A 20,553-nucleotide genomic window follows, 5' to 3' on the forward strand; every position below is an offset into this window, starting at 1 on the left:
TGGCTTGGAGGATTGATCAGAAAATTGTTCGGAGCCTGATATGACACGAGGAATTCTGACTGTAAATGGCATCTGGAGAGTAATAAAATACACCAGCACAACGTGCGTAACTTTTCAAGCAAGAAGAGATAATCTGAGACAGATAAAATGTATGTGCCTGATGCCATGTCCTAAAAGTCTGCCTGTCCAACCAAAAAAATGCATTATTTTTTCCTCAGGCTTTCTATTCCTAGGCTTAGCTTTGCAAAACATTTTTCTGAGATCCCAGACATCTCTGCCCCAAAGAGGTGTTCATTTTAATCCTCATTATCAGAATTTACCTACTGCTGTTACTCATTGGTAATTCTTTTCTAGTTTTTGTGCTTGGATCAGGCACTTTCAACAGTACCAGCAATCATGGTCCAAGTCTTGGTTGAATCTTATCTATTCAACTAAAGGCCAAGATTGTTCCCAGTGGTTCACCACCAAGCTGTCAAGTGGGATTGCGGGAGAGTCTGTCAAGGATTCATGCTACTCAGTATTTTCATTAATAAATTTGGTGAAGAAGCAGAGAATGTCAATTAAATGCCTACCTAGAAAAACTACAAGCAATCTGTAGGGAAGAATTTAAATGTTAAATTAACTTGATGAACTGGAAAAAAATAAAAAATCAGTCAAATGCAATTCAGTAAAACCACATCCAAATGAAGTTACAAAGTGGGCATTCAGCTGATTGACACTGATCTTGTCCTTAAACTTGAATTTTTGATCCAAGAGGAAATATCAAGAGGTATCCCAAATGGGATAGTCCCATGTTTAGTCTATTCCTATTACGTTAACTAATTATTTGATAGAATAAAAAATGCACTAGTAAGCTAAATTGTGCTTTTACGCTATTGCAACAGCATGTACAATTCAGGCAACTGTTACTTCTGGATGACTGCAAGGTCTTGAGAATGGTAGAATTACCATTCAAAATTACACTGAAAAATTGTTGAAATAATTCAAAATCAATAAAATTAAGAAATAAGTTACAAAGTAATTCCACGTAAGAAGGAAAAATCAATTACAGGGAAAGAAACTAAGGAATAACTGCCAAAACCAATACGGCAGAATGATTATACTGAATCACAAAATAAATATTAGTCACTAGTGCAGTACAAAAAAAGGCAAATATTTTGACCCTTATGAACTGAACATCAAAAGGAAGATAATCTGATTTTACTGAATCTTTGGAGGTAGAATATTTTGATTATCTGTAAGAAAGATATAAAGATGTCAAGAACTTAATAAAATCCAGGCAACACATGCTAAGGAATATTGCCTGTGAGGAAAGAGTGAAAGACTTCTTTTGGCTTAGCAAAGACAAGAAGGAGGTGAGTCGTGATGGCAGTCTCTTCATATGGAAAATGAGTCTGTAATCTAGACTCCAATCTTGTTCACAAAGTTTGGAATAAGAAGTAATCAGCTGATTTTATGTCAGTATAGACAACATATTAAGGAGAACTTACTTTCTTGGAGGATCAGAACGTTTAACGATGTTGTGGAAAGAACCTCCTTGGCAATTTTTAAAAGCAGTTAGTTTAGACGTGCTGGTCCTGCCTCAGAGCATGCGTATGAACTTGCTAATTCTAGGTTTCACTTTCAGCCTTGAGTTTTGTATAATTAATGTGCAAACAGATACCCCCTAGATAGGAGTAATCATTATTTAACAATCCCACCAGTTAACCTATGAGATTAGTGGTTTGCTTTTTGTTGGAATTGGTGCTGGAATTTGCTTCTATTTTTGCAGTTTTATTTCCAGCACTTAGCAAATCCAGGAGCTCCTGTTTGGCCTTCACAAAGGGACAGTACTCACAGATTTCAGTTACACACATATATTTTGTTTGTGTTTAAGATTTTCACAAGCTTTGACTTAGGCCTCCAGGACCCACTTCTGATTTTGTTTGCAGTATTTTAATATCTGAATAATGGAAATACCATAAGAATATCAGGTGTCGCATTTGGTGGCCCTGAGAAAAAAATGTGAACACTAACACTGAGACATTTGGAAGTTTTGTGAATTTAGCCTACCTATTTGTGATATTTGTGTACAGGTCCAAATGTTTATGGCAATATCTGCGGATCAGCAAAGTACTTGTGATTAGAGTTTTAAGAACGTTTTTCGTAACTTGTGTTTATTTTGAAACAATTTTCTATTTTATATGTTGTCACTTACTGCATTCTTGACCTTTAGAAGTGTATTTTATCCCAAAGAAAAAGCAGCGATAGCAGCTTACGGATGACACAACCTGAAACTTTACTAACAGATATTTTTATCTGTAAATTTTTATCATTTAGAAGCTGAACTTTAAAAAAACTTTGTAGAATGACTAACCTAGAATTTAATTTGCTACTTGCTAGTGTGTCAGGATTTTGCCATTAACTGGAATAGAAACAAGCATATGTCATTGGAGTTGGAATAAAGAATGTTTAACTGTCATAGCTGCAAAACTAGAACTGATTCTGTTGAATGCTACTTTCTTTTATAACGCTCAGAGAAGTTCAGGGCCCCATAAAATATACCAAGTTGCTAAAACATCATTCCTATTATGTACATGACTAATAGAAAGTCCATACTAATGAGTAAAGGTTAAGGAAGGTGAAAGAATTACAGTACCATGTGGCATGATTAAGTCAGCCTGCGAACAAGGAGAACATTTACCTATCTTCTTCCTTTAGGTCATTTTTGTTTAGCCAAGTAAGGCTTTTCCTTTTGGTATTGTCTTTTGCAGCGCCTTGTGAGATCTTCCCCACCACCCTGCTTCCTCTGAACTGCATCATTGACCAGAAAGGAGGCGCCGGCTGGCGAGTGGAAAAAGCCTGAATTGCATGCAGTCATCCACTTCTGTAACTCATTTCTCCCTCATTTTCTCTCCTTTTCTGTCCTTTGCTTTGCTGCTTCTCTTTTCTTTTCTCTTCAGCATGGAAGACAGTGAGTTACTGTAGTTTTCTCTCAAACAAGACTTAAACTAGAGGCAATTAAGTGCTGAATAATGCCTCCGTTATTAGCAGGTGCTTAAACTCATTCTGAGACTGTGGCTGCTGTATATGCTTAATTTTGTATCATGAATTTAAATTAATGAACTATTCAGGGTATTAAAGGTAATGTATGTGTAGGGTCTTATTCACAATATGAGTGAAATCAAGAGATTCAGGGATTGGATATCTCTGTTTGTAAAAAAGGGGGTTGTAGTTACTACACAATAACAAAGTCACTGCTCAATGACTTAACTGCGGTTTCTGTATTCTGTATCCATCTTAGCTTCAGACAGCTATTCACAGGTATAGCTGTTACTGTGAAATGCTTGACTGGAGCCAGAGAATATATTGGGTAGAGAAAAACTGCCAACAGGTGCTTTTTTAAATGAAACTGGTCCTTATAGACATAGAGGTCAATAAAGCATTGCAAAAATAAGGGATGCAGGAAATCCCTTTCTGAAGAGAAGTTCCACTCTCTTCTTTTGCAGTGCTTAATTTCAGTAGTAGTCACAATAAAAAGTGTGAAATTTTTTAAACACAGACAAGCGGAGAATGTTGTAGCCAGATTTACCTCACAGTAGATTTCCATGTACGTATAGGACGTATTTGGTTTGTGCTAAAGCCAGATGATGTGTATGTAGCAAAGAAATGAATGTAAGTAAAGGCTGGCATTAGGAAAAAACTTGTTCCATTTGTCAAGCAAGTTGCTAAAGAAAGCCTGTATTTTATTATATTTGCTGAAACAAAATCTTAAAGAGACCCGTCACATTTTCTGTCACAGATCTTTCCAACTTGTATTTTTGCCTCTAATGCATTGAATAATTTTATTTGTCATTTCTCTCACCTTCAGGAATCTATAGACATGCTTCTCACAAATGTACCACAGTCTAACTGAATGAATGTTTTTCTTGACAATAGTAGGGAGGTCTGTTATGTCTTTGTAAAAGTTAAATCCTGAAGAAGATAGACCTATAATCCTGCTTTTACTTAAATGCTGAAGTTGAGCTAACCTAAACCTCCCACATGTATTGCAAACGAAACTAAGTCTTGTTATTGTTACAAATTTTCATGAAATACATCTTGCATTCTGGTAGAGGCAGTACATGGTTCCGTATTTTCACTTGTAAATTCAAATTCGTTTGAATGAAAAAAAAAAATTGTAGTGCTATCTGGAATATACTTCCCTGCCTATGAAAAGCGTGGAAAAAAAAAAAACATTTTCAAGAATATGTCCAGTTTTAAGTTTTGCTTAGGGAAAAAAAAAATGTTTTTGCAGATGAGAAATGAAGTATTTTCATTCATATGCTGGATTGGTAGTTTCTCTGTAAGTACGTTGGACAGATTGGCAAGAGATCAATACATTTGAGGCATTGATATAAGGTATTCAATAATCTATCATGTATTTGATAGACTTTTCAATATATTGTTGCTGTTGTCTTTGTGTTCAGGATCCAAATACTATCATTGTTTTTCTGGGATCTGTAGGAAGACATTCTATGATTATTATTCTCATTATCCTCAAGTTTTTTTAAAGAAAATGGGGTGGTTTGTTTTATAGGATTTACAGAGAAAGCTTGCAAAAAAACCCACAAAACAAAAAGCCCTTCTGTTTTAACTGGCTTGTCTGTAACATAAAATGACCGAAAGGAAGACAACAGATAAATGTTGGCCCAGTTCAAAGGCTCACAGGCTGGCTTACTCATCCTAGTTTGCCACATGTTAGTACTTCCCCTGGTTGCAATGCATGGTTTGATAGGTATAACTCATTGGGGACTGTGGTCTGGATTTGGCTGAAGTTAAATCGTCTATAATAACAGGTACAAAAAGCAAGGAGCATTTCTTCAACAACATTTTTTCCATGCTGTGGGACCCTTCTGCATTTAGGACAGGCATATTTTCTGTGCAGAGGTGCGGATGGAGTGGAGCTTCATGTTTTCCCAGAGGCACAACATTGCCGCGGCTCCTCACTGAGACTGGTACAGTCGGCTCAGCAGCCCCGGGGCTGCTGTAGTACAGCGGGGATGGTTGTAGTTTGGGCTACAAGAACAACAGATTAGGGGTGACTTCTCAAGATTTATCACTTATAGTTGGCTCACACTTTCAGGCTTTATTTCTACTCTTTGAGAGTTGAAAGACTGGCATTTTAAGAAAACACAAAGCTAAGAGTGCGATTTAATCCCAAGAGCTAAGGCCACAAGCACAGGCCTGTACTGTCAAAGACTGAATCAGAGCCAGCAGCTGGCCGGGAAGCTTGAGTTTAGTATGTGCGTTTTCCAATGATCGCTAGTTGGAAACTGAGTCATTGCTGTGGGTGTTCCACTGCGCTGTGAGGCTGACATACTGCTGGGTTTTTTTCTTTCACCAAAAGCATACAAGTCTTCTCACTACTTACAACAACATTACAGTTTGACGTAGTGTCACAAGTGTGGAATATGCCTGCATAAGGAGCTCTTAAAGAGAGAAGCCTTGCTTCTTAAACGTTGCATGGCACGTGTATCTCTTTGTCAGGTCAATGTTTGTTTGGAAATAAGTCCTTTTGATACTGCATTTAATTCTATCTTCTTTCACCATATCCAGTGAATCTGTTTAGATGCCTTCACTCAAGGATTCGGATACCTGACAATTTTGTTTTGTTAGCTTTTGATACTGGTACTGTGCTTTTAAAAGGAAATATTCCAAAAGAAAAATGAGTTCAAATAAAAGAATTACCATTCTGCTAAGGTGTAGAACTTCTTCTGTTTGCTGAAGAGTGCCAGACATCAAATTGGCAGAGTATCTTGGGACTTTGGTTTTTGAAGGAAAAGGGGGAAATTTTAGTTCGAAATATGTTTCATAATGGTAAAGTATGTAGTATGTTTTTAAAATATTTGAAGAAGCAGATCCAACACAAACCTCAATGTATATCTGATTTTTATGAGCTCCGTTGATACTATTAGATCAGCTGATTAATTTCATACTTATTTTCCTAGCATTGTATTGACAAATCCAACCATGCAGAATTAAGATCCACAATCTGGACAATGGTTTATAAATAATGTGTGGTTTTAACTCCATTGCAGGGAAGGTACATACCAATTTTTGTCTGACATACACTTCAGGCATCTTTTCAGTTTTCTGAAAAGAAACTAACAGAAAACTGGGATTCTTGTGAATGCAGGAGCTGGAAATTGAGGAAAAAAAACCCCATGACTTTGAAACTTGAGATTAAATCTTAACAGCATTGCTGTCCTGGCTCTGCTTTGCTGCTCTTCTTCAGTCCTGACTTGGAGAAAAAATACTTGCCTTCTTCATATCCACTTAATTCTTTTCTGTCTGTTAAGGCAGCTACAAGCTTGGCGATGATGCTTGGTGATGCTGGTGGTACTCATGATGCCAACATCTTTTCATTAGGAGACAGTCACTGAAATGCTGTCAGATGACAAAAACTTTTCACATGGCTTCTCTCTCCCTTGAACTCCTGAGAATCAGAGGAGTCTCCAGAAAAGTTAGCTGAGTACAGCTCCTGTTTGTGAGGGCAGAAACAGGACCAGAGCCTGGCATGGCTACCACACGCGTTGTAGCCGTGCCAGCAGCAGCAGCAACATCAATGCAGACTCAGCCACAGAGGTGTTCAGGCTCAACGTTGGCTCTGGTTTCACAGTCGAATTTTAAAGTGGCTCCACTGATTAAGGTGTTCTACAACTCCTACCCTGTGTCTGATAAAATTTATCTGAAAAGTGTTTTAATATCTTCTCTCAACATCCAATTCTAAACTCAGTCGCCAGGCTTAAAATGTTACTCTAGCTTCTATAAATGTGGTGGCTTGCAACTGACTCAGAAACAACAAGACTTCTGTTATGAGCAGGACAAGTGTCTTTATATGTGGTTTACAGTTCATATGTTTCATTTTAAGTCAAGACAGGGGAAACTCTTAAAAATAAACAAAGAAGAGAGCAAAATAATCAGTAGGGAAGATAATTTGTGGTTTAAAGAAAAACAAACTCCTGATCCTACCAGTAAACACCTGTTCAATTTTATGCGTGATTGGTCTACTGATTGCTAGGGGGTTACAGTTTCAAAGTAAGACTGGATTAGTTGAAGCACAAGTTCAAAAATGCTTCAGCAGAAAGGTGGTCTGCAGGACAAAATAAAAGCTTCTAGAGCTAGAAACAAATTTGAACAGAAAGGAGAGGATTTGAAATATTTTTCTTACATCCAAGCATGAGCAATATCAGCTTGTGTTTATTAACAATGGCTTATATAGCTTTTAATGCTGAAATAATTTTAAACTAAACATAAAAACTGCCAACCTGAGAGTATCACCTGTGTGTAAAGGCAGAGAAGTTGGGATGGAGTTGCGGCTAAGTAGGAAGACTCTGGCATGTATTCACAGGAACTGTGTTGGCAGGAAATAATAAAAAAAAAAAAAAAAAGAAAAAAAAAAGGAATCGGGTCACCAAGTATTTTCTTAGGAAAAAGTTGGCAGGAAAACATGCTTGTATAAAAAAAAAAAAAAGTACAAATAAAGTGGAAAACCTTACATTACTGCTTCCTTTTTTTTCCACCCTTGAGAAAGAGAACAGTTATCAACATTTTGACTTGCTTCAAAAACAGGCGGTCTGGCTGGCAGCCATAGGTAGCCCTGCTGTGAAAACATTTCTGTGGCTGATACTAATACTTTATGGTAACCATTACCATTCGGCAAGAAGCGCTCTACAGGAGGTTGACACAGTAACTGTTTTATTGCTGAACTGTTTCAATTATTTTAAACACTTTTTCCTGAAACAAATATATAAAGTAAGCACGTTTTCTATAAGATATAAAACAAACAGATGAATAGAGATGATACAAATAGAAGCAGTAAGCCATGTTGTAAAGCCATCTCATACAGCCTATCTGTAAAGAAAAACAAGTGGTGTAAAACTGTTGCAGGAAAAGTCGTTTCTTGTAAGAAAAGTGTTGTCAGTAGTCTTACCTCTGGATATCTCCATTTTTAGTTACTATTTTGCTAAACCCAGGAGTTCAGTATTATTTCAGTTTGTTCCTCCATTGTTTGGTACTCTGTACAGTTTGTCACCTTGCCTGGGACCTCTGCGTAGTACTTCAGTGGGCTTCTGGTTGACAACCAATGTCAATGTTCCTTTAGAATCTCAGGTTTCATTTATCACTTACTCTAATTCTTTCCCTCAGCTGATAAACTTACTGGGGTGTAATTTTATTAAGGTATATTTTTTATTCATGTAGTTTTTTTAAGCCAACTGAATTCTCCCAGAAATGAGAACATACCCTCTTCTATAATTATAAACTGTATCCAGAGGTCGTCATCTTCTGAAGTAGAATTTTCTTCTTTTGGTTTATTCATGTTCCAAGCAGATTCTTTTGTCTACATGAAGAATATAATCTAACGTAACTTCTAACTACTGCTTTCACAAGGCCCTAGAGTATATCAGTGTCCACTTTATTATAACCATTAACTGAAAAACATTTTGCTATTTTCCCTTGAGGAAAGTAACAGATTCTTTTTTTGCTAATAAAAAATGTCTCTTCTATCTGTTCTATGATTAATCCTTGCCCAAATTCTTCCCGGCACTAGAAATACAGAAACCAGACCATAGTACAGTCTTGCAGCTTCACGACCACCTGGTATGCCATATCACAAGTACACAGCTTAAGTATAAATGTGATTTATATTGGCAAACATTCTACCAGAAGAACTGATGATAACTCATGTAGCAACTACTGGCAATTCTTGTTATTTTTTCATTAGATATTCCTTATTTTCCCTTAAAACATGTCCAAGCATAGTAGGAAAAAGTGAGTAAAATTGATTTTGTAAATTTAATAAATAAATTACTTTCATAGCTGACATATTTTCCAAATGTACTTTCTAAGAATATATCCTAAATGTTTTTACTGTTATACTGATGAAGGGTCAGCTAGATACCTTACCAAGGGGAAGCACCGTGTTGTAAGCACAGTAGATCTCTAGGGTTTATGGGCTTTTTGAGTTGTGGGAGTTGCTTGTTATGTTTTCTGTAATGGAAGTATCTGACATAAAAAATACTGACGGATTTACTTGCCGAATTTCAGGCTGTGCCACATAATTTAAATTTCCTCCTTGGCTCGTAAAACAAACATTTTTGTACTGTTGATGCCTATTGCCAGTGATGCAGGGGTTAAAGTTGTGAAATGCAGAAGGTTAAGCTGTAGGTTCAAGTTCTGCCTCCTCTGGCCTGGGAGGTGACTTGTGTGTGGTGAGGAAATGGGGCATCCCTTACATCTACGGCGGTCCAGTTTCACTGGAGATACACAGCTTCTCTCCGAGCACATAATGCTGTCTGGATCCCCTAAATAGGATTTAGGCTGTAACTTCGCTACAGGCTTCAGGGACAAACAAGAGCTATGTTACCCCCAAGCACAGTGTCTCCAGTTCCCTCCTTCACGCAGCAGTGACACAATCTGCAACTGCTGTGTCACTGAGAAAGACAAACTTTCTGCGTATCAGCCTGCCTGTGCTCCCACAGCCCCTCGCTGGAGTCACAGCGCTGAAGCCCCTCTTTCCGTGCTGCCATGACAGAGGAAGGCTGAAGAGCATCACCCCTCTAGAGGCCATCCTCCTTGCTGAGTTGCAGCCTGCAACAGAAAGGACCCGGATAATTTTGCATCCCTTTCTTAAGTCACTGTGTAGGCTGTAATACGGATTTGTAAGGTGACCCCAATGACTAGTAGACCTGAGCTAAAAATCTTGTTTCTTGATGCAGACATGTGCATGAGTGCCTATGACCAGGCTCCTAATCCTATTTTATAAGAAAAATGGAGAAATGACATGATACTCCTGCTGCCCTGAGGAAAAATGTTGTGAATGTGTTATAATCCCTTGAATTGAGGTGCGTCTGTCCTGGAAACTTTAGCACGGTCCCAAGAGAAGTGTCATCCTAGGGAACAGTAGTTTCTTTCCAAGACACTTGTCCCTCTGGGTACAGTTGCTATTTGTAAATGATTCAGAGTAATGTCTCAAAGTCAGGAGGAACCTTCAGTCCTGACACAGGGCAACTGTGCTAACCTTGCTTTATCTGCTGTTGTTTTGGGCAAGGCAGCTCTTGTACCCGTTAGTATCACCGAATTTTAGATCTAAGTGTCACAGGGATGATACTATTCTTTATGAGGTGGGAATATGTCATGCAGTGGATATTCTGGTATTGGGTGTAGTAGTTTTTAATTCTTCTTCCTTAACATATCCTTAATGCTATACTCACAAGAATATTTTACTGTAAATTAGAATAAATTAGGGGAAATCGATTTGTGATTTAAAGCCGCTGAGGCCTCCCTCAGTGCCAAAGCTCCTGTTCGCTTCAGAGAGAGCAGGATCGTGTCTCCTTTCAGAGACATGCAGCATATTTCCGTAAGTACACATTACATAACTTGTCCCACATTTCTTTCTCTTTTTAGTATCCCAGTGTTATGAAAATTATGTTCCCATTAATCATTATAGCTGCTCGTGTTCTTCTGTGAAAATAAATTACCCTCTGCTGCCCTTCCTGCAGAGCAACATATTTAAATTGAAACAAGTACATAGACATGATAGGTTCAGGGAAGGGAGTGTCAGCTAATGGGGGCTTTGCTACTGCAAAAGTATGAAACCAGGATTTGTCTCTGTACTCAGTGGATTGCAATGCTTTGTGGTAGTGTCACTTGCCAAATAAGATTTCCCCTTCAGCACATGCATAGCTTCTTTGAATGTCAGTGGAAACTGCATGCATTCATTGCAGGGAAACCTGCAGTTGAGTCATAAATGTAATATTGAATCCTGCAGCCTCTTGTGCTGTACCTATGTCTGAAATCATTTTGGCTGGAAAAGCAGTACTTTTCTAGAAAGCACCTATACAACTGGGAAAAACCAGCAGGGCTCTAAATTCCTGTTTAAGATTGTCACCAACTTTTTTGAGACTGTTTTTAGAAAGCATTTAAAATCTAGATGTCTAAAATTACATATGCAGCGCCATACTCAGGCTGCAAAACAGTGGGCTGATTTTAAGTCGTGATGGGTATTTATGCATTTTACTGTTTTCGAGTCTCAGCACTTCTGAAAAGTAAGTAATTTTTATTTACATGCTTTGACCATGGGTTTAGTGACTTAACTTATCCAACACTGTAAATATAGAGGCTAGGTTATTTTTAGACTTCACAATGTGATACTAGGCAAAAGGACTTGAAACAGAGATTACTGGTTGCAAAAGCACAAACCTGGACCAACATTTTTCAGTAACTGTCTATTTCTTTTTATTCAGGACATTAATTGGGAAGACTGAGATAGCACGTTAAAGGCTGGTTGCAGATGATCCTCAGGGAACAGATCCTGTATGTAGAGGTCAGTTTTATCCAGTGAAGAGATCTGAGGAAAATTCACCCTCAGGACAGAGTGAATTTTCTTTTAAAGTATATGTAAGAAATTAATTAAGAATTAGTTGTACATGGAAGATGAGTTTCCTATTTGGCCTCTGAAGAGAGATGAATTTACATTGGTCTTGTGGAGGAGCACGTTGTATTTTGGAAAATACATATAGAATACAAAAAAGACCGGAAGTTTTAGGGCAAAATAGGTTAATTTTCTTCAGACGATGAAGTACTTAAGCATCAAGCTTTTCTGCTGACCTCTTCAACTTTATGGTGAGAAATTAAATCCTTACATAGTGGAGGCAGCAGAAATTAAGTTGTCATCTAAATAAACGTTCTAGTCATCTTCAGCTGACAATCATGTGGCCAAAGCAAGTGATGTTCCTTTTGCAACCATGCAATATTTGCTGACATCATAGGTATTGAGTGTCAGTTAACATCCAGGCTTGTGAAGCAGGGACACCTGCATGTGTTTTAAAAGCTTTCAGAGACTATTTTTGTTTAATAAAGTAGCAGAATGACTATTTACTAGTAAGGTGACATTTCTAAAGCTCTAAGACTACTGCCTCTGGCATTTGTGAAGGTTCTTCCCAAGGTGTTTTTGCATCAGCAGACTCAGTATTAGCAGAGAAGAAATAGGGTAATTTGGTTTTGTGTCTTTTCCAGAATCAGAAATGAGATGTAGAGCTCATTTTTGAAGTTATAGTCTGGCTGAACTTGTTTCCCATTTGGTGGTTTCATTATCAAAGAAGCTTAAGAGTTTCTGTCTTGTCACAGTTAATTTTGCTGAGGAAAATAATATGTCTTTGTCCACCACCAAAGTGGTCTCCATGTGAAAATGGAGATTCTTCTTTCAGAAACTAAAGCCCAACTTGAAAAAGATTCAACATTATTGTCTCCATTAAAAAAGAATCAAATTTCATATTTGCGCTTTTTTTTTCCTACTACACATGTAGGGAACCTATTTCTGCACTCAGTGGTGCAAATCATTAGCAACCATCTTTAGTGAATTTTCACTAAATGGTACTGATGATGTTGCTGTTCTGCTTTGTGTTATTTCCAGTGTTTGAGTATTTCCTGGTGTTCCCATTAACTTCTAAGTTAATTGGAATACTTCATGGCTGAAATGTAGAAAGCCTGTAGTTGAGCAGATGTTCCTTTTGTAAAGTTAGCATGAAAGTACTGAATTAGAAGTACCATTGCTGCTGTGCCATGAAGATGTGTCATGACCTTATCTTTCAGAAGTTTTAATGTTGTTCCCAAGCAACTTTAAAAAGCTCTGCTTGTCAATACCTAACCTCATAACATGAAATTGAATGCTATATCATTAGCTTAAGCAAGTATAAATTTTAAAACTGTCACACATCACAACTGAAGAAGTGTTACTGTATTATACCCCCCATATACACCTTTCAGTTTGACCCCTATGAAGTGCAAAATATTGCAGCAATTTTCAGTGTAGAGGACATCTACTATACTACTGTGCAGTTGTTTTGGGGATAATTTCTAAGTTTGTGATTCATTTTTGGCATTTCTTCCATTTTTTTCCTTTAGCTGTTATTAGAGTCATGCACAAAAGATCCCCCAGGGAGCAGATTGCCATAGTAAGTATGTATTTTACAGTATTTTTAGAAGGTGTACAATAGGTTGGATACTGTTCTTTACCAAGTATGAGCAACAGCATTGGAAGTAATACTTGCTGGATTACTGTATCCAGATTACACCACAATCAGTCTGCCCCTTTAATTTTTGGAATAGAAAGTAATTTACTGCGTCCAAATAATTGTAAATTCAAGCACATAACTCTTAAACATGGAGAATCAAAGACCAAATTTTGATCCATAGTTCCATCTTTGCATAGATCGCTGCAAGAAGAGATATTTTGAAATAGGAGGAGTATTTTACTCTTGGAAGATGCTTTATTCCTTCTTAATGTTGTTGCTCTTATTTCTTTCTCCACAGACTCACTTGGTTTAGAAACATTCCACGACTAATGGGCTTGTTAGATGATTAACAGAAAACAAAACTCCTACCATCTCCTATTTTCCACTTTACAAGAGTCCAACCATACCATAGATTTTTTCCATTCTCAGTCTTGACCTCCTACAGATGTGGAATTAAAACTCCTTGCACTGTATGGGAATGCAACGTGGAAATGTACATGTGTGTTTTACTTTACAGAGTAATTTCTCCATTACTTTAGCTACACTGAATGTGGGCATTGTGCCCAGTGGAATAACACTTGCTGTACCAATGCTTTTATATGCCTTAATTCAGATAAAGCTTGTCTGTCAAATCAAATAGAAACTGCCAGCATTTGCAGGTTATTTACTTTTCCAAGTTCCTCTTTTGCTTAGGATAGCGAACAAAACTAAAAGGAACAAGAAATTACTGAATGCATAGGTCTGGAACTTCAAGTTCCATCCCCCTCAAAAAATATACTGCAAGAGTAAAAATCCTTGGTGCAGGACTTAAGGCTTTTTTGAATGGAGAAATAGGCGTGTAAAGCTTATTTCCCCAGAAATGTGGACTCCCTTTCATCTGAACTCTGACAGATGCTATTCTTCACCATCATTTCATGAGGAAAAAAAGATGTGTATAATATAGAGAGTACACACATAAATACAAAGGCTGAAAGTTTTTTTCCTGAGGAAATACTTCTCTTGATGCTATGATATTTGATTTAGAACAAATGGCCATGATCTGTAGCCATAGGAAAGAAGAGGCATGGATAAGCAATATCTTAGGGAGGACAGATGCAATGTTTTTGCTTTTTTCCCTGTACTGTATTTACTGTTAGAAATGAAATGAAAAGAAACAGCTATATAATACTGTCAATATCCTATTTGGAAGTGGAAGATAACTTGGGCATGCATGGCAAGGAAGCTGAAAACACCAGAGTCTGCATAATGCATTTTAATTATGCCAACTTCCTTCTCTTTCTCCAGTCTCTGTTGTGCCACTTACTCTTAGTATCTTGAACGGAAATGGCTGATATTTTATATTGGGTCTGCAGGGGCTGGAGTTTGTGGATATGTATTCACATAAATTTACTGTACGTTTGTTAGTTATCCTGAGGCTGTTCCTTGCTACTTTGCCTTTAAGGAAGATTCAGTAGCAATGGGTGTGGTGTTTTCCATTCATGTACTTCCTGTCTCTTTTTTCCAGAAGATTTCTGTTTCCAGGAATTAGCATTGCTAATTCATTAGAACAGATTTTTTGTTTAAGCTTTTTGTTTATAAAAATACTCTGCCAGCAAACTAATTTTATCTACATTCATTATTATGCCACCTGTTTAGAAGCAGAGGCTAACTGTTAACTCTGCTTTCTTGAGAAAGAGTGGCAAGTTTGTCAAGTTTTACTCATTCATTTTTAAATTAGTCATACAACTTCTTATTAAAGCAGTTTTCAAGGAGTCACAAAAGAAACTCTTACACCATCTACAGTGACATAATTTCTCATGTATGTCACCTTCCCCCCAGGTTAATGGAAGAGACTCCTGACATAAACATGCCTTCATTTGGTTCCTTTGAATATAGCTGTGCTATCTTTTCCCCTTAGTGGCACAGTTGAGCACCTTGGTAGCAGCTGAGTGTATATTTTACATTACTGTTAGGATAGATACAAAAACCCGTGTGCTCCTTAGTAACGGACATCATCAAGACCGTCTGAGTCTTAATAGTTTAAGACTGAAGACATCGCCAGTCATGATTTGGCAGTGGCTCCTGGGGAAACTCAAAGATTCTGTTAATTTGATTGAGTTCTGTTTGCTTTATTCTAGACTTTGAGACTAGAGTGGTGACAAGGGAAAGGACAGGTGCTTGATAAGACAAATGCAGAATCCCCTTTTATTTCTTCTAACTTTTTAAACTAATCCTTCTACTGCCCTTTGAGGTTAATCCCTATTCACTCTGCTATGGTTACTATCAGTAAACAACTCCAAAGCCTTACATTCTCTGTCACAGAATTTGGTGAATTTTGTCTGGCAAAGTGGACCATAACTTGATCAGTCTCTTGAGTTAGTAGATTGTTTCTTCAAAGCATTTGGAGTTTCCTTGCTGTTTCTTTTCTGAGCTGTAAGAATGTAATTGTGCTGGTTGTTAAGTGTGCACTACTACTATAAATAGCTAGTGGATTATAGGTGAAGGTAAGAGTCAGGAATTCCTGCGTTGAAGCCCATTGTTACCATTGTCTCAACAGCCTTGGGCAATTCACGTGTTCTTTCATTGTCGTATTTTCTTCCATTTGGAAAATGAGATAATGACATCTATCCAGCCCATGGTGCTGAGATCAGGAATAATTAGCTAGTATCTATGTGGTAGTCATTAAATAGTACTGTATGAATACCTCCTATAGCTTGTTATTTAGCTCAAGCTGTAAAGTTTATGTCATTTGAGTTCCGCTTCTGCTGCAGCATATATGTGGGCTAGCTGATAATTACACTGGTTTGTATCTGGTGTCCAGACTGATCTCCTTCAACCGGACCATATCTTCTCTATTGAAAGAGAGGCCTTGGGAGGGAGAGCCTATAGTGCATTAGCTTCTATGGATTGTGTACCATTGCCCTCTGTTGGGCAGCACTAGACTTAGTTAAAGTGCTTATCTTGTTTTGAGCTTGAAAGGTGAATGCTGAAAGAATACACTAAACATTTCTTGAGGAATTTGAGTTTTGAAAAAGGCAATTGCTTTCTCAGTAGTTGTGGACTTCAAGATCTTCCCCTTTCTCAGCCATTGTCAAAGATTAGATTTTACTGGTCATCAAGACTGGCAAACAACTTTAGATATCACTGTTCGTGGATACTGACTTAGCAATTCAGACAGCCTGAGTTTTGTGAATTTTTTCAACTAAGGAAATAGAAGCACCTAACAGCTATAGCCTAGCCCAACCAAGCAACACAGCTCAAGTTTCGAAAAACTTGAGAGAGAAAAAACATTATAATATTCTGTAAGTAAGTTTGAAGTGTTTAGTGACAAATTGACTGTCTTTTAGCAGAAAATAAAAGAAATTCACTAGCCGGTTTAGTTATAGCAGCTAAGTACAGGACTGCATAGAGTCTTCACATTGCTGAGTTTCCATAGCATGCTAGTCTGCTTCTCTCTTTCATAAAAGAGGATAAAAAATAAATATAGTCTCTTTGATTTTATTTTTTTACTGGCGTGATATGCCAGTATGACTTGGTTAGGGCACAAAGCCTCTGGTGGCAGAAGGACATCATGGAATAGCAAGTCTGTTTAGAATACTGCTTAGCACTGTTGTCTGCTAACTGTTTTCTTGTGCTAGACATTGGGTGACAGGGACCAGAGTCAGGTGTTCCAGAGATTGCACCAGCCCCTAAAATGCAGAGAGGAAATGGAAGCGTGGAAACATGCCATGTCCTACGATCTAGTATAATATGTTCTTTCTGCTTTACTGTTAGCAAATGATTTCTTGGGGCTTTTTTTTCCCTTTCACTCTCTGCCTGTCTCACATCTGTGATCTGTGAGCACCCTGTGTGTATGTAGGTGAGTGTTCATTATAATGCACTGCCTGTGTGGCTTAACTGCTTTTTCAGGAGGAATATATGCTTTGTCAAAAAATATAATGTATATCTCATACACACTATAGTGTCTGAAAGGGAGTTCATGAATAATGGCAAAAATTTTAAACGGGGGAAAGTAATAAATTGAAGTAAGACACAAACAGTCAAATTAATATCTGGAAAAAAGATTACAATGTGCCTTGGAAATGCCCTCGCTGTAGTTGTGAACTTCGTCCTAAAGCACTTTCATGTTCTCTGCCCTCTGGTACACTGTTTATGGCAGAGCATTCAAAGGAGCAGAAACTATTACAGAGGTCACAAGGAAAAATAACGCTACTGTTGCTACAGAATGTTACCCGTTCAAATGTCTACCAGCTGCTATCGAAACCTGCGTTTATACAGCTATTCATTGGAGGTTAAATACCGAGGAGTCACATCTAACTCCAGTCATACACATCCAAAACGCAGTGATCTGTACCTAATTCTACCAGGGTAAATAGCAGCTTATTAAAACACAGGAAGAGATGACTAATGATCTGTTCCTTTGAGAAACTTCCATGGCAGTTTTGAAAAAGTATCTACCTAAAGTTCAAGGTCTTTGTGTCTACCAAAATAACAACAATCATCTCTTCACTATCCTTGGATGGGTTATCTGGTTTGTTGATGATCCATGCCACAATCTGACCTCTGCAAGCCTAGATGAGTTTAGAGTGGCGTAAGTGTATGTCTCCATTTCTCATACCAGATCAAGGCTGGCTAGATGAGGAGCAAATTCAGGTGCAGCACTGCGTTACCGTGGTTATATAGCTTCTGAGACTAAGCTGTCATTGCATGCCTGGGCAGCATGGTTTCAGAGCTACTAAGTCCTCTCAGAATTCGTTGTACCAGGATATACTGTAACACAAAAAACACTTCAGGTCCAGAAACAGAGACATGTATTGTGTTTCTTTGTCTGCTAGGTTGTCTTTTTATTTTGGTATCTAGCTTAATGAAGAGTTGCTTGTAATTTAACCGTGTACTTATCCTAATGTGACCAAAATTAAAATTTCACTTCCCATAATAGCTTCAGGCTTTTTTAAAAATAATTTACATGCCAAAGATTTTGCAGTACTTGTACTGAAGAGATACCTGTCTATGTAGAAAGAGGGAGAGAGAGGGAGATGTATAATCACTTATCTTCCAGCACTCTCCACACTGTCAAAAACTCTTTGATCTTCATCTGTCCAAATATCCTGTAGACTTAGCAACCAGTCCACCTGTTTTACGCATTTATTTGGGGATGGAGTTAATTTCTTTTTAAGAATGCCTCTCCCCATTGATTACACAGGGGGCCAAGACAGTAACTTGAGCTTCAACAGTCTGAACTGAGATAACTATCCATACTTCTGCATATTGAAAAGAGCAAGTTCCTAACAGAAGGTGATGGTAGAAAATCTGATTAATGCCTTATTGTTTGGTCGATCACATTTTTTAAAACTACAGGCTTTAAAAAACTACAGAACTGCTGACACCAGTTCAGTGCTTGTGAATTCACGACCAGTTGTATTTTGTGGTCCTGCACGTTTCTATGTGAGGTGAAATCCTTGCCCTGCTGACATAAGTGATAAATTAGTAAAGCTCCCATTGACTTAGCTGGGAGCAGGATTTTGCTCCATGCCATTGAAGGATTTTTGTTGCCTTGTTGTTCTGTTTTTAGTGTTTCTTTGAACTGCATTTTTTCTCAGGGCATACTGATTCAGTAGGTAGACCTATTCATTTCTACACCCTCTTTTTATTTTACTTTACTACCACATGGAAAATCTCTTGGAGTTTTAAACTGCCAGAGGAAGTAAAGAATGGTGGAGAACTCCACAGAAATAGTCAAGAAAATAATTTTGAACTTTCACATAAGACATGAAATTGTGTGGATCCAGAGTGGGGAATTTCTTGGAAACTAGGAAGGTTATCTATTTGTTTCTCGTCTTTTAAAAAAATGGCATCTGAGACTTTTCTTTTGTGCATGCAAGTAATTCACTAGAGTGCTTCAATTTAAGCTCTGTGTTCCAGTATACAAAGTACTTAAAAGGCAAGAGATTTGCATTTAACTGTAAATATTAACTGTCTTGAACAGACCTGAAAATCAGAGTAGCTGACGAGCACCTGATCAAAAATGCTGTGCTGTTTATGCTTATAGGCTTTTCTGTTAGAAAAAATGATTAGAAATACCCTAGAGTTGAACATATGCTGACTTTATGTTGATTCTTGTTTTCAAAAAATTACTGATTTTCTGAGATTAAACTCAAGTGCATCCATTAATAACAGGAAGTGACTGATTGAAACTAAGATGGCTTGGCAAATTGTTAATAATATTGAAAAGTGGCAATTGTTTTATAACTGCCATAATTCTGTGAGGTTGCCCATGCTGAGAAAAGATAGCAATGCATCTATTATTCCGATTCTGAATGCTGCAAAGCTTCTTGTTGTCCATTTTTGCCTTAGGCGAAGTCTGCTTGTCTACAGCCTGCTTAAAATTATTGTTTACAACGTACAAAATTATTTTTCCAGCAATTAGTCTATCTTTCCTTAGGTTTCTTTATTTATAGGGAAAAAATAAGTTATGAACCTCTGCACAAAATTATCCTCAGGTTTTGATTTATTTTAAAGATGAAAAGAGATCTAAGTATTATTAATAGCTAGGGGTTTATCAGCACTTTCTTTTCTATATGTGTGTCACATATATTGTAACCTTCCAGCTGTATGTGGACTGTACCGCAACACAATATATTGTCCTAGTTCTCCACTAATGTCTATTAGTTAACCATTACCTTTCTTTCTCCAGAAAAAAAACAAAACAACTTAGGTGTGCGTGCACACAAACACTCCTGAGGTCATTTTGTTTTGAATATAAAATACTTGAGTGCCTTTTTTTAGACTGAAGATGTGTGAACAAACACCAAACATTTTACAGCATAGGGAGCGCTGTTTCTGACTCAGCACCAACACAAGACTTCTTTTTAAAATCCAATAATACATCCAATGAACAATTTTAAAACATTAAGGTTTAGTTTTAGGAAAACCAGATATTGGCCTGGAAACATCCGCCTTTCTTTCTGGACTTAAAATTACTCATTACACCAAATATTAATTCCACCAGACTCACATTCAGTAATTGGGCAGTCTCCCATGCTGTAGTCATTTTAAACACTCTTAAATGTTGATGAATGCACCAAAAAATCTAGGGCATTTCAAGAAACCCAAAGTACATTCTCTGGAGGGTAAACCGCCATACAGAACCAATGACTGTTTGCCTGTGTAGTGAGGTTTTTAATCTGTTGCAAATTACTGAAGTCAAGGGAGTTAGGTTAAACTGTGAATCTAGCTTATGCTTTCTTTCTTTATAATGTATTTAAGAACTTATCGAAGAAGAATGAAAATGTAACCATGAAAAGGAATAATACTGAGTCTCTTAGAACCTTGTAAACCCTTCATAGAGCAAAGCTATTAAAATGCTACTTCAGGCTTTATCAGTTCCCCAAGTTTTACATGCATCAATCATTTTTCTTGCATTGGGGGCAAAATCATCCTGCTTGCTTTACAAATGCAAAAACTGCTCTGTGATTCATTTCACATAAATAGTGAAAATTTGATCTGGCTTTTCACAGGCAGATTGTACATGCTGTCT

Source organism: Cariama cristata, unplaced genomic scaffold (assembly GCF_000690535.1).
Source record: "Cariama cristata isolate BGI_N322 unplaced genomic scaffold, ASM69053v1 scaffold14054, whole genome shotgun sequence".
In the NCBI taxonomy this organism is placed as follows: domain Eukaryota; kingdom Metazoa; phylum Chordata; class Aves; order Cariamiformes; family Cariamidae; genus Cariama; species Cariama cristata.